Source organism: Ambystoma mexicanum, chromosome 1p, assembly GCF_040938575.1.
Source record: "Ambystoma mexicanum isolate Mex_15411 chromosome 1p, UKY_AmexF1_1, whole genome shotgun sequence".
NCBI lineage: Eukaryota > Metazoa > Chordata > Amphibia > Caudata > Ambystomatidae > Ambystoma > Ambystoma mexicanum.
The window spans coordinates 649,287,938-649,301,172 of record NC_090921.1 but is presented as its reverse complement, the minus strand read 5'-3'; positions in this window follow the sequence as shown (position 1 = coordinate 649,301,172).

Sequence of the window (13,235 nt, the reverse complement as noted above, 5' to 3'; positions counted from 1 at the left end):
TTCCCCCTTTTCCCTTCCCTATGCACTTGCACGTTCTCAATGTCACTGGGCCTAGTAAGATCGTTGTTTTTGTTTCTCCCTTGTTCCCCTCCCTTCGCCTGGTCGCGCTCTGAAACACCGGTGTACGAGCGCGATATAAATAAAATATCATATCATATCGATGGCCACAGATGTTCTGCCCCCTCGCCACACTCTCCCAGACAGCAGTATTGACTGCCGTACCTTTGATCCCAGCCCGTTATACTTGACAATGCCTTAGTGAGTTTGCTCCTTACACTATGTTGTTTCCCTCATCAAAACCACTTCATGTTTACCTTTTTATCTTCCAATTCAGTCACCACTGGAAACAGGTTAACCTTCTGCATTATTCCCTGTCTTCCCGACCAGACTTCCTACAAGCTGATGTCTACGTGAGTGCTGCTTTGAATGAAATCTGGCCCACTTCACAGTAGAGTGTCTGGAGGTCCACGCCCCAGCGTGTCCCCCATTCCTCTCGTTTCTTACAAAAAAGAATGCAATTAATATTAAAAAAAATACCAGAATTGCCTTTGCTCCCCTTCCCTAAAACCTGCAATCCCTAGGGCTCACTAGAGTTTCTACATCGCCTCGACCATCCTCTCCCTGAACCTACCTCGTCCAGTGCAGCCATACCATGTTCTTAAACCTCTGGCCGCCACCGCTACCATGAAAGAGCGCAGTCCTTACGCTCTATTCCTACGTACAAAAGATATGTTCTCTGCACCCTCACCTCCTGAGCACTCTTCACCACCCTCACATTCTGATGCATAAAAGGTTATTCAAACCAGGGTCATCTCTTAACACTCTTGAATTGACGCATCACACACACGGGGTGAGCTTGATGCGTTCCCGTCCTGGTCATCATCACCATCGGGGTGCTATCTTTCTAATTCCCTTTGGACCTGAAAATCCACAATGTCACTGTCATCTTTTCCATTGATACATCCTACAGCACAAATCCTCTTATTTCCTGTGCTGTCTTTCTATCAGCACCCCAAAAAAAGCAATCCAAAACTCATCCCTAAACACTGTTTTCTCACACATCGGAAAAAAACAATCCACCAATAGCCACTACATCTGCATGGCCACTTGCTCCCTCCTGTCTTGCCTGGGACCCCACTGCATGGCCCATCATTTGGGCATTCTCCTTCCACTGTTCCCCTGTAAAGCTCACACCTCCAGAACCCTTTTCCCATAAAGGGCAATACCAGGCAACCTGGAACTCATTGTTGCTGGTGCCAAATCTCTGGCAATCACTCCCAGCTAAAATCTCATCACATTGACCGTGCTGTTGCATGTTAGTAGTAGTAGTCATTTGTATAGCGTCTTTATCCCATTAATAGAGCCTCAATGAGCTTGTGGTGGGTATGCCCTCAGCGGACCAAAGTCCAAGGTGTGTGAAGGTTGAAATGCGTGCATGCATTTGGCCAACATAAGGAATTATGAGGGCTGGCCGGGCTCCAGAAAACTGCCCATGAAGTCAGGAACATGGATCGGTGCTGAGTGTGGGGAATATGTGTGATAGCAAGAGAAACTTGCTAAGTGACTAGCAAGACCGAATTTTGTCATAGGTCGTCGCTGCATTCTGATGGACAAGAGGTGTTGTGAGATGTGTTTAAGCCTGGGGTGAGCATTATGTGTCCAGCAAGACTGTATTTTTGTCGTAGCCGTTGCTGCATTTGAATGCATGTGGATGGGTGGCCATGCATGTGGCTGAAGTCACAGAAGAGGTGCATGCATACGTACCTTGAGGCTCAGACAGAGGCTTGTCTTTGAGGTAGTTGTGTGCTAGTGTCATTTGTAAAAGCCTGAGTTATCTCTAGGTGGAATAAAACATGATGGCCTAATACATCTTTTAAGCGTAATAGACGGGCTATCCTCCTGGACCATATGACTCCTATTCTTTTTTTAACATTTTTTTATATATCTTTTTATTAGTATGTCAACAAATAAAATCACAGAATAATCAAATACAGAAAGGAACAATAAATCAGATAAGCAAGTCAAAATCAACCAATTAAATTACATGTCAATAAACAAACAGCATAATCTAGTAATCCCCCTGACATACTAAGAAACTTTTCAATTTGTGACTCCTATTCTAAATATCTTCTGAGTGCATTAATCAGCAATCCCCATAAATATGTTCACAGTAGACAGACTAACATCATGGATCCTCTAGGTGTGCGGTCAAGGCGAGGCACAGTAGACAGGAGAACACAGTAGTTATTTGATGCCCTGGGCAGGGTATCCCCATACATTTCTTGAGTAATATACTGCCTATCCTCAAAGTGTCAGGAGCTATATACAGGAGCTATATACAGGATATGTGTGCACACCAAGCTGAGCGAAAGGAGGCCAGGTGAGCTGTTGTTTGTTAGTGTACATTGAGTGGTGTGTGGGTTGAGTTCACGAGGCAGGCCACCGCGACCACGGGCGGCTTCCGGCTGTAGGAGTATGTACATGTGACTTGTTAGTGTTTTGATTAGTCAATGCTTCCATCAATTAAGCCTAAAGGGCTGGCATGCCCTGTATCCACAGCTCCCCGGGCCATGCACACAGGCCACCTCTCTGTGTCCAGAACCAACCCCACAGAATCCTGAATGCTGTGAATGAGGCAGCACATCCGCAATATTGTTTTTCAGATTGCCAATGAGATGTGCCCTAAAATGGGTGTTACATTGCAAGCACTGCACCACAAACACTCTCAGTAGCCGCAAACTCTAACCTCAGTGATTGACTGCTTGTTTATGATTGCCGCCTGTGATGAAGTTCACTACATGTTACCTATCAGTGGAGAACTGGGGTGCTCTGGAAGCCAGTGGAAGAAATCAGTGCCATGAGGCAACCCCTTGGGAAAGTATTTGGAGGATCCCTAGAGTTTCTGACTCTCAAGGGTGCAGTCATTTTCCAGTTCGGATAAGGGGAAATGTGCATTATGAGAGGGGAAGAAGCTGTTTTGGGGTCAGTACAAGAACCCAGGAAAAGTTGTCCTGGTAAAATCCGTTCCAAGGAAGGTCTTCCATGCCAGGGATTCAAGTGGGTGATTTGATAACTCGTTGGGCTCCTGCTTGCAGTTCCCTGATTAGATTTGAAATCCAGTACCCATCTGGGTCCCAAGCGCCCTCATGCAGCGCAGACCAAAACCAGATGGAAATTCTACTGCACAGACATAAAACACAACAAATTTGCATCTGCGCTCAGAAGCAGGACACGCGCAGAGAGGAAACAAGGTCACTAGCTTAAGAGCCAGACGTGGATTTAGCTAGCCACCTTAGCTGCTGCTGAGGACAGGGCCTTTTGTAAAATCAGACCACAGTGGCCAACACATGTGTCGAAGCCAATTAGCGAAACAAGACACACACGTGACAAGCAGAATTAAAGGCAGCACACATGGGTAGGGGTGAAATTATTAGGAGAAGGAATGTCAAAACCAGGCAAACTTATGGGGAAGCAGATGCACTAGCCAGAGCACTCATTGGGTTAACTGCTAATCCAGCCTAACTATAAAAAATGAGGGTGTTTGAACTGAGTTCAAAAGTGTGAGTTGTGGTTTATTGATACATGGACAAGAAGGAGAGCAAGAGGGGCACAAGCTGTCTTGGCCAGGCAAATAGGCAATCTAGGAAGAGTACAGACCATGCAGAGGTGTTGTCAGTTGAGGCACATTGTGATGCAGGCCAGGGTAGGCCAGGCTGCAAGGGTGGGCCAGACTGCAACAGGCCAGGACTCAAATGACGGGAGGAGCCAGGCCTCAACAGAATGCATTGGAGGACAGCCAGCTAGGGGCAAGGCCCAGATAGAGGTGGCAGCTGCAAGATATCCAGTACTACTAAAGAAGCATGAAACATTTGACAACTCAAAAAGTGTGGGAAGAAAACCCTACCCAGAAGCACCCAGGTAGAGTTAGTAGTCCTACCCAAAACTACAAAAGAAGACTCCCTAGAGCAAGCTTGAAAGCCAGAGCTGTTGCCCTAGCAATGCAGTGGTGGGTCACGATAAAAGGCCTGTCCGTTAACAGTTTCAAGTCCATGACTTCCCGGTAGATGACGCAATGTGTGGAGGGTCTGACAAGGCCAAGGCACAGACAAATGCAAAGACAAAGAAATGTCTTGTGGTACTTACGAAACCCTGAGACTGTGCTTAATCTGATAGACCCTGTCCTGCGGGTGGGTCCCTCAGGAATTTGGGATTTACCTTAAATGATTGGATTTTGGACTTCGGATTTAGGACACAAGGTCCTTTTAGTGTGGGCCCTTCAATTAACTTATCTTATCCCTCCTTCTGCCTATTTTTAGCTTAGAATCTCCATTTTGTTTTGGTACCCTGGGCCAAAGGCGTTCGTCATAAAACACTTTGGCCTTATATTGGAGAATAATGATGTTGAAATACCTCTATGTGTTGCATGCATTCTGTGGCGTCCACAAACTTTTTAGCCACATGTAATGTCACCCTTTGTTGTCTAGCTCTCGCCCCCACAGCACCACTGCTAGCAGCACTAGGACAAACTCCAAGTAATAAATGCTGTGATGAAGACATTGCTAGCTACACCATTTCCCATCTGAACCCTAGGCTCCCTCTGCATTCGATTGCATCTGCACTTTCAACACTGTCCTTTCATTCGGCAGGCACATCATCGTAACTCTAATGTATTGGTCCAAGAAATCATCCCCAAATAACTTGCCTTCCCTGATTATGAAGAATGATCTTTATCCTGCGATGAGCTTTCCCTACCCCCACATTTCAATGCCATATTCCTACAGAACACAGTTCCTGGGACAGCACATTGCACTGAAAGTCAAGGTGTCCCAAGAGCTGTTCACTTGCTGAGCTGCACCTTCCTTGGACCGGGAACTCACCCACCAACATCTTCCATGTCCAACATCGGGAAAATATTCATCCCTTCCATCCGTTCTGATGTCAATAGAACCCCAAATTCCCATTTCACCTTTTGAAATTCCTCCAGACGCTGAACATATTCCTCTTGCACCGCTTCTATCCTCAAAAAGAGGAAGACATCTAGGTAGTGCAGAACTGCTCTGACCCCCAAACTCTTTTTGGGCCCCCATTCGGATAGGCACTAAAAGTTGATAAAAAAAATGGCTAGGAAATGGCTACCTTAATTTTGGCCACACACTTCGCCATTTCTGCCCTCATTTTCACAACATATGACCGAGGTGATACCCTCGTTTGGATGGGAGTAAATGACACTGCTGTCCTCAGGAGTAATGTGACCATTTACAAACTCCTCTTCCAGACAGGATAAATGATCCATCGTTTGATTTTCCCTAGGTGCCTCCTTTGGAACCACTTCCATCATAGAGGTAATTAACCCCTGTATACGGTGCCTCATGATGGTGCTACCAATCCAACCTTCTTGGCCAACTCGCCCTTACTATTCCCAGGAACTCTTTAGCTAACCTTAAATCGCTTGCCTATTTCTAAACCCATGGTCCATGTTAAGATTCGAAAATGCCGTTAAAAGCCGGTCACTAGCAACAGCATTTGTTTCCTATTTGGGCAGGCACCCAACAATCACTCCATTCTATCAAATGTACCTGTTATAGGGATCATTCCCCCATGAAGCCCTTTGACCATCCGCTCTTTGTTGTCCACACCCTCCCCATCTTGAACCATTGGCAGCATTGTTGTATTGTTTTGTATTGTTTATTTATTTATAAAGCACACCAGCCGTCAGGCATCAGGACGCTTACATGACACATCTTTTGGTTCCAGTTACAGCATAACATGAAGGACAGTAGCATTGCATGACAGGCGTTTTCCTGCTCAATTGGAGCACTTGCGCCAGAAATTACAAATAGCCCTTCTTAAAGTCCCCTTGTTAAAGACCCAACAAAGCCCACTCAGTTCCACCAAACTTGGTGTTCCAGCCATGAATCCTTAAACTCCATGAGCGGGACAGCTCACAAAGGGAGTGTACGAAGGTCACTTGCAGTTTGTACCACTGCCAAGAATCATGTGAAGGCCATCCACTGAAGTCATACATTGACCCAACAGTGCACTCTCCTTCCACTTGACTCGCTCTGGACAAACAACCCACTCTAAATGAGCCTAGTTCTATCATCTCCCTTTTGTGCCATCCCCTTCCTAATCCATATCCTCATGAAGCATAGTGCCCCCTTTGCACCCTGTGCAAAACCCACAAAAGGTTTAGGACTCTCTCATACTCACAGCCCATCATGGCACAGGACACCTCGCCCAAGTTCGTGGCCTTGCTTGGACATGCTCCCTCATTCCATACAGGCCTCTGAGATGGGACACCTTCTTCTGTCTTAAACTCTCTTAAACCTCCTGTTACTCACCCTGATGCTGATCTGATCCCGCACCCAAGACCAGAGACCAATCAAAACATCGCTCTAACCCCAAACCCCACATACACCAGGTCAGAATTCTAATTCTGATGTGGCCACACCTGCAGCTGCCATAACCCCTAAACATTTCTCAGCTATTGTTAAATGTGTGCAGCGCATACCTGCCTCCCCGCACCATGCACCTTGGACACCAGACCATAGCACAATTGATAAGCCATGGATGGGCCCCTGTCTTCCCCCTTTCCCAGTGATGACTACTCTCTGTGTTTCAGGTGCCCCCTATCCCAGACCAACCTTTCCCAATTGTTTTCCTACATATTGTGGCTTCTTAGCATTTGATCCTGATTGTTCATTGAGCCAGTGTGACCCTTAGTCCCTAACCACTCCTCATTGGTCTGCTTCTCCTTTCCCCAGCAGCATTGTCCACCCTCTTGTAATCCCTAATATCCCCTCTGGCTTCAGACTGTACACCCCATAGACTAGCCATACCGAAAGGTTTTCTACACCAGCTTTCACTTTAGACCTGTCCCTAAACAGACCCACTTGCTAAACCCCCAAGAGGCCCACGCTTCTTTTCCCTGCAACCCTCAATCCAGTCTAAGCTCAAACTGCCCCTTCACCATGCTCACCCTGTACTCCCTGCCCAACCAACCCCTGTGAGCAAGTCTTCCCTACTTCTTGCCCTTATGAAGGCCGGATGAAGAGTCGCTGTAATTTCAAAATCAGTCATCGAGGGAGCATCCTCCCCTGCCCTTGACCACATGACCTCCCTGCCAACCAATCACCTGGAGAGGCACACCTTCAGGGATGTAACTGATTCCATCTCTCAACAACCACGAGGATGGGGACAAGTGGTGTTTCCTTCCCTAGAGCCTCCTTCAGCAGGGTCTTCAGTACCATGTCTGAAGACAACCACAATAGTGGAAGGCGCCTTTGATGGTGGCTGATGTATGCTCCTCTGCCAACCTTCCTTTTCGAGTTTGTTTCTTTCCTGTAAATACCCCTTTACTCGGTAGCCCTATATAATTAATTCGCTAGTTCATTGACTTGTTCATTCCATTATATATTATTTTGTTCCCTCCATTCTTTCGTTTTCTGTTCGTTCATGCTGGCCATCATTGAGCAGCATAGGCCCAGTGGCAGTGGCTTCCCAGAGTGGAAAAAATGACAAGAGAGTAGAGGAGGCAGTGTACCCTTAGTGCCTACAACTCCTCTGGAGTTTACCGATGTGCACTTGGTCCAGTAAAAATAAAGCAGAAAATGCACACTCACTGCCCAGTCTGACTACACTGAAGCTATTGTGCAGAGTTGCCAATCGGCAGACGTGCAGTGCTCCACGTGAATGAAACACTCCGTTTCCCTCCCAGCAAGGAGCAGATAATTTGAAACATATGCTGCTGAAATGAAGGGGGAAGACTCCGTGCTGCTGACTGGCTGCCAGGCCACCCACTGACTCCCGTCTGTGCGAACTTTCGCACAGTAACCTTTGTACACACAAAGGATCGGGGGTGAGGTGGGGTGAGGGAGAGCTGAGTCACAGAAAGAGGATTTTCCTAGCTTTAGCAATCAGTTCAGATTTAAGAAACGGTAAGGTAGTAAATAATATAAAGTTTAACGCTTTTATTAAATAGCAATAAAGAAAAAAAAACGATCAGAACTTAAGGAAGCAATGTTTAACAAAGAATCGTATCCCGACGCAAATAGTGCACATGCCCACGACTTTTGCCTTAACTTGCTTGTCCTGAAGTTTTAACAAAGTTTCCATTTTTCAAGAAAGACTTCATACTGAAAGGGGAAGGATCGCTCTTTAACAACGTGAAACCACAAACCTTGTGTAACTACTTCTGTCACAAGCCAAGCTGAAACGTAAGACAAATCAAGCGCTAGTTATTATCGTCATATCTCATTAAATGAAATATCTACTAAATGCAACCAAACATCAACACAGAAACTCATGGACTCGTTTTTTAACTATATAAGTTGATCAACTTCAGCTTGTTGCAGTGGAGGGGTGTAAATATGTCCTGGACTACATGTGCATCAGGGATCCCTCCTGAGATTTGGCTACATTTTGTTTCCTGCACACTTTGTGAAATTCTTGGTAAAATGACATACCGTTTACATTTGTTTCAGTAGGGTAGTACATAAGGAAACCCAAAAGATGTCCGTATACCAGCATTACATAGAAGTGCTAGCCAATGCATTTTCTTGATGCTTCTGCCCACAATTTATGCCAGGGTTGACATTGTAAAACACACTTCGTGATGCCTGTCCACAGATGACATATTCCAGCATTGCCATTGCAAAATGTTTTCATGTGCCTGTGCCTGTGTTATTTGCCAGTACTGTGCCACGGGAGGGAGACATTTTATTTGTGGCTGTGCCAAAATATACCAGTATTGTCACTGTAAGAAGACATGTTCATGCTTAATGTGTGATAACCTATGACAATATTGGCACTATAAGACCAAACTCATGTTGCCTGGGACTGATAATGGCAATATTGCTGCTAGAAAAAGACATGTTCATGCTGGATAGTTAACTATATTCCAGGTGCAGGTGCAAGTGGATCTTGGTTACCTGGCCTACGCCCCGCCCACCTGGTGCCTTCCTGGTTGCAGCTCTTTTTCCCTACTTAAGGAGCCCTCCAGCCTCTTTTCCTTTGCAGATGGGGAGTAGGTGCAAGTGGATCTTGGTCACCTGGTGTAAGCCCCGCCTACCTAGTGCCTTCCTGGTTGGGTACAACGTCCTTTCATTGTTGGATGTTTTTTCGCTGGGTTTTTTACTGCAGATTCTTTAACAAAAGAAAACTCATTGACATTTTTTTGGGGGGGGTTCGAAAAATATATATTTGGGGTGTGGGTGTTCGGGAACATATAACAAATAAAAGGAAATGTGGGTGTTTGGAGGGGGGACGCCCAAAAATAAAAAATAAAAAATAAAAAATAAAATTTACATTTTTTTTTTCATTGAAAAATCCACAGTAAAAAAACAGCGAAAAAACATCCCACAATGAAATGACATAGCACCCATGGTTGCCGCTCTTTTTACCCACTAAGCAAGCCCCACCCACCTGGTGCCTCCCTGGTTGCTGCTCTTTTTCCCTACTTAAAGAGCCCTCCAGCCTCTTTTCCTTTGCAGATGCAAGTGGATCTTGGTCACCTGGCCTAAGCACCGCACACCTTCTTAGCCCTGCCTCTTCCTTCCTGCCCTTAGGGCAATCGAAGAAAATGTCAATTTCTGCATGCACCAACATGTGTTTACTCCCTCTGTCCCCACAGGCCGTCCCCACCCCTCTGGTTCCCCTGTGATTCCCCCGTGATGTTCCCTTGTGCACCCCCCACTTCTCGCACACAGGTGTTGCTGCCTGTTTTGCTTGATTCTTCTACCCTGCTCCACCTCGCCCCCCTCCAGCCTACTTCTGCAGGAGTCTGTCCTGATACATTGTGGTTTCACCATCACCGTCTTGTGGCCAATACTGGATTTAGCTTTTATGGACTTCATTGATTCACGGTGCGTCACCATTCCTCATGGTGGCCCTGAATCATGCTGTCCCCATCTTCATCTTGTATCCAGGCTTGCAACATTATGTGTTACTACTGATTTCTGCAATTCTATTTGCTCTCCCCTCTTGCTTCTCCACTCTTTTTGACTGCTTACTCTCTGTTCCCTCCTTCTCTCCCTTTCTCCCTTTTCCTATCTCCTCCCCTCATCCCCTTACTTTCTTCAATGCACGTACTCTATCCGAATTGTCCCTGGACCTAGTATGATAGCAACCTCGTCTGTCTCCTGCCCCTCCCGTTACTTGTTTGCCCCCCCAACCCCTCCAGCACTATCTGAAATGTTGTCAGGCCTAGTACGACAGTCGCTTGTTTTGTTCCTCCGCCCTCTCTTTCTGCACCCCTCTCCCTCACCTTTTGTTTTCTCCAGCTCTGCCAGTAATGTTGTCAATCCCAGTACGGTAGTCGCCTGTCAGTTTCCATTTCCTACCTACTCACCCCCTCCCTTCATTTTCTATGTCTTACCTCTTGCGCTATCTGAAATGTCATCAGGCCGAGTACGATAGTTAATTTCACATCCTTACTGTTCATGGCCTGTAAGAATGTCATTGTAAATTCTCTTGTTCCCTCCCTTGCCTTGAAGCGCTTCGAAACACATTGTGTATAGGCACTATATAAATAAACTATGATATCATAAACTATCATATCATATCATATATTGCCATTGTAAATTATTATTATTATTATTATTATTATTATTATTATTATTATTATTATTATTATTATTATTATTATTATTATTATTATTATTTAAAAGCCCACTCATTCTGGATATTAATGTTAATATTAATGTTAAAGGTATTTGTACCGCGCACCGTCACCAACAGAGTTGGTTCCCAGGCGCTTTGTGCAATAATGTCAGTATTAGCACTGTAAGAACATACTTATGTTGACTGGGCCCGATAATGCAGTACTGCCACTGTAAGAAGAGACGTTCATGCTGGCTGTGGTCATATATGCCAGTATTGCCCTATAACAACACGTTGAATTTCAGACAGTGCCTAAAATATGCCAGGATTGCCATTCAAAAAAACCTTGCTGGCACCCTATACTCTACATTCACCTGTCCATGAAGACCCCCCTCAGCATGGACACATACACACATTCATCCACCTGTCCTCCCAATCCCAAAAACACATTTTCACATTCATCTTTTTCTCCCATTCCTGAACCTAACCCTTACCTTTTTTGGGCTATCTTGAGTATTCATTTAGCATCACACAACAAGAAACAAGGAGGGGAGTTGACTGAAAATGTCCTCCCTGAGACCTGCCTCTGCAAAGACCATCAAAAGCATAAGAAGAGCATGTAACTAGTCACCCTCACAGCTTTGTATGGGCTGTGCTCCATGCCCCCCACCCCGAACTTCATGCAGTGACAGCTGCCTTGCAAACTTCCAGCAGGGGCAGTAACCCAAGTTATGGCTTGCAGGATTTCTGTCCCCAAAAGCACTAGTGTCTTTCAAACGTAAACTCAAGATCTTTCTGTTCAAATTAACTGTTTCTCCCCTTTAACTCTCCTCGGAAGATTAGTTCTTGATGACAATTCCACTCTGTTACTTGTTGTTTATCCTGTCTGCCCTCCTATGCCCAAGGGCTATGTTCCAGTGCGTTACAAAAAATAAAAGAAATTATTCTTTACGGACAGCACCCATTAAATGGTGTGCTCTCTATGGCAGAACAAGCGGCAGACTGTGCATAATGAGAGAGGCTGCACTCTGATGCCCCTTATGCAGCTGCTGCCGCTGCCTGGTTTCATTTTGCTCATTTGGATTTCAGGGAGGGTAGTATTCCCCTTTCAGGGTGTCATCACACAAATTGCACTGGTGCTGGGTGATTGCATGCCAGCTGTGGTACATTTTGCACAGATGTTGGGCATTGTCGCACCAGCCTTTACACCAGTAAATGGATACAAAAAGCAATGTGGTGCTGGTGAGTCAGTGGAAACATTGATGCAACATTGTCCTGAACCGTGCAATGTATGCAACCCACCCCTTTGTCTTTTCTAACATCTAGATTTCCAAGTAAACATATAGTAAAATCACTAATTTATTTGAATACTACTGGCAATTTTTTTTTTATGCGTGGATGTTTTCAAACTATGAAGTTCAAAAGTGTAGCACTTGTGACCGATCACGTTTCTCATGCTTATGCCTTATTCCACCCACAGAAACCTTGGAAGTCACAGTACCTGTCTGCAACTTTTGATATGAAGTCAACGAACACAAAGAGTGCCCAAAATAGAAGTGCAAGTAAACTCCATTTTTGCATATTCCATCCAAGGCTCTAATTGGGTAAGGGATACAGATGTAAACATTCTTAAAATTAAAAATAAAAACACGACTCTGGGCAGCCCCATTTTACCACACATACACTTGTTTATTTTACTTCATTTAACTTCATGTGCATAGAGCTTGCATCCCAAGTGCTGCAAAAACAACCTAACAACGCAAAATCTCTGAGATCAAAATAATCTGGTGATAAAAAGAGATCACAATTTCAAGACCCGTCACAGTGTCTAATAGGTGTAGCTTCAGGCGGTTCCTGAACATGGAAAGAATGAGACAAGGAAGTGTAAATACATTAGAAAGATATGGGAGTGCTAAATCATGAATCCATTTAAAATCATATATAACTGATAATGTTTAAAACCTCGAAAGAATAGACAATCACCATAAATGTGCAAGATAGCGAGAAACACATTACACATTGTGTATTTGTATTAAAATCATGCAAATGAGAAGACTCATGTTAACAGAAATTTTTTGAGTTTTTTTCAAAAAGATTCCATTCCGTCGCATCTTTACACACACAAAGCTCACTCCCCATGCATTGGCATGCAGGTACTACTTAGCTCTACCTTCCCTTTGATAAAGCTGTGCAAGGAAGGGCTCCACCGCTGCTGCAGACCCAGCGCCAGGATGTAAACAATGTTCCGTCACCTGCTCAAGTCTACTGCCTGTGCAAATCCACATCTATGGTGCCCAGGCATCCCTATGAGCTCACAAGCCTAGAGTTCCTGGGCATACTCGGTGACACTGGCATTGCCCAAGCCAAGCCACACATAGGTCTTGGAAATATTAGCTGCTAGTAACTCTCTTGCAGAAGAAGTACATGCTTAATTGTCTAGTATAATTGAGAGACATTAACACCAGAAGTGCTTGGACCTCCCCTAGCTTCAAAAGCACTCTCAGAGTAATTAAGGTTGGAAGTAAAGTGCATGGCTAATGTGGCAGATGTGCACCTGTGGCTTCTGTGTCTGGGCCTGGCATGCAGCTGCAGGAAATTGGAATTTACCTAATAAAAGGTCGTGTAAATAGGACTAT